Below are 2,152 nucleotides of genomic sequence, written 5' to 3'. Positions count from 1 at the left end.
GACAGACAGACAGACAGACAGACAGTCAGACAGACAGACAGGGCAGGTTCACGATCAGCATTCAGTAGTATGGCATCAGGAGTCTCAGGGGTTCATAGATTTCTTCTATCCCACCTCAGGCTCACAGACCGAGGCTGTTGATGGACTGCCCAGCCGTCTGTGGTTTAGAGGAGGTGCGAAAAAGAGGCAAGACGCCCTCTAGTTCCAGATCTGGTCTCCGTGAGCACATGAGGAGGAAGAGCAGCAGCAGTCCAGAGCTGATGATGATGATGATGATGATGATGAAGATAGGAAGGATGACAGCAGTGTCACTTTCACCAGGTTAATCAGTTTCTCCTTTTACATCCCGTCGTCATGCTCTTGGAGTTCGTTCCTTCTTCAGACAGCTCCTGGTGGTGTTGTCACCTGAGGGACAGACAACAGAGAGATGTTAGAGTATGACATCATCACAGGACACTCCTGTCATAAATGCTGAGGTTGAAGGGTTCTTGGCCATCTGCCTTGTACCTGAATGTGTCCTGGGTCACATCATGTAAACAATGTTTTAATTTATATGATTCAGTAAATGCAATTCACAAATTATGAGCACTGGACATGACATGAACCAAGTATTTTGGTTTGGTTCGGTAAACAAGTCATTTTAAAAAGTTATCTTTTAGTTGTTTCTAATGTTTTTCTAATGTGCATTTGTTTTTGTCAGTGTTTTTACATTCGATTTTTTACAAATGTGTAACTCTCTATGATTTTCTGACTACTTGACAAATGGGTAGTCATACTGCTGCTGTTTGGACGGGTCTATCTTCACATTGCTCAACCACACACACATGCACACACACACACACACATATACAGTATGTACATGCAGAGACGCCACCAACAGACATGTGGTCTGTGAAAACCTAACTAACCAGCCTAAACAGGAGGATTAGTGGGTTTCAGAAAACAATGGAACTTGATACAAGAAAAAGTGAGATTTTCCTCTGAGGGATCAGCCATGGTCAACAACTGTGGACTTCTGATTCTGTCCACGACCCCGGTTCAAATGACAAGTACACTCAGAAACAGAAACAGTAAAACTGATTTCACTCTTTCTGTTCATAAGACAAGGGGCAGGTTTGACTGATGAGTTGGACAAAACCACAGGTTAGGACTTCAGTCTACAGAATATAAATCATTTCTCTTCATTCCTCAGTCGACGCTATTATAAATAAAACTGGCTTCAATTTGTAGAAAGGAAGAGGAGAAGGAAACTATAAACCGAACCAAAGATGTGGTCCACACACGGAGCTCTGCTTGTTTTTTCTTTGTCTGATTATGAACCTGGAGGACCCGGCAGTCTTTCACAGCCGCGGGACACACAGGGCCCAGACTGCAGACCTGTGTTTGGACATGTGTGCTTATGAGTTTGTGGTCTGTGGTCACTGCCCCGTGTATTCATCTTCCTCCGAGCACTGCTGACTGAGAACTCGGAGCGTTTGCTGAATGATAAGAGCACAAAGAAGGAAAACAGGGGCCCGCAGCTGAACAAACATTTTTAATAGTTAAGGTTTGGTCTGTGGAAACTAAAACTGAGTTTTGCACCGGGATGAATTTCCTTCCTGAGATTAAGAGGGTTAGGGTCGCTGATTAAAAGAAAATGCAGAGCTCTGTTTGTCATAGTGCGCTGATATCCAGCCTGCTCTCCACTGAATGTTAGAGGATGAGATTGGTTCTCCCACCAAGAAGAAATTAATTGGATCTTACTGAATCTGGTCTTCACTGGGACTGCATCAGCAGAGATGAATAGCATGCGATGAGTAACAGCTTTGGCGGTCACTGCTCGTCTTCATCCTCATTTATTCAGCAGCCGGGATTTCTCATCTCTGTCTGTATGTTTCTCTGTATATTTCTCTGGTTCAGTGCCAGTCCCTTTTTGTCCTCTAAAACTGATTACTGTCAGCAGCTGCAGCTGCCCGTTCATTTCATCTTCACTTTCTGTATTTTTCCTGCGCAATTTCAATTGCTGAGATGCACGTTTCTGATTAATATAATTTACATACGCTCGGTGTAGCCTGTCTATCACTTCCTGTTTCACAGCAGTAGTTCAAACTGATCTATGACAATTCTGTTCAGTCAATACCTGATTCACTGCGGCGCCTATGTCAACCATTAC

General features: G+C 43.7%; 1 protein-coding gene across 2 annotated transcripts in view; it reads right to left on the bottom strand.

Annotated features, from left to right (window-relative positions):
* Positions 1-2,152, bottom strand: part of spns2 (SPNS lysolipid transporter 2, sphingosine-1-phosphate) — a 47,947-nt gene continuing 45,795 nt past the window's right edge. For both annotated transcript variants that reach the window (XR_003052953.1, XM_008332809.3), the window contains exon 13: positions 1-405. The gene's annotated coding sequence lies outside the window, so the exon portion shown is untranslated. The remainder of the gene's footprint in view (positions 406-2,152) is intronic.

This window comes from Cynoglossus semilaevis, chromosome 19, assembly GCF_000523025.1.
Source record: "Cynoglossus semilaevis isolate Cse_v1.0 chromosome 19, Cse_v1.0, whole genome shotgun sequence".
NCBI classification, from domain to species: Eukaryota; Metazoa; Chordata; class Actinopteri; order Pleuronectiformes; family Cynoglossidae; genus Cynoglossus; species Cynoglossus semilaevis.
The sequence above is the reverse complement of the archived record's forward strand: the minus strand, read 5'-3'. Positions and strand labels throughout refer to the sequence as shown.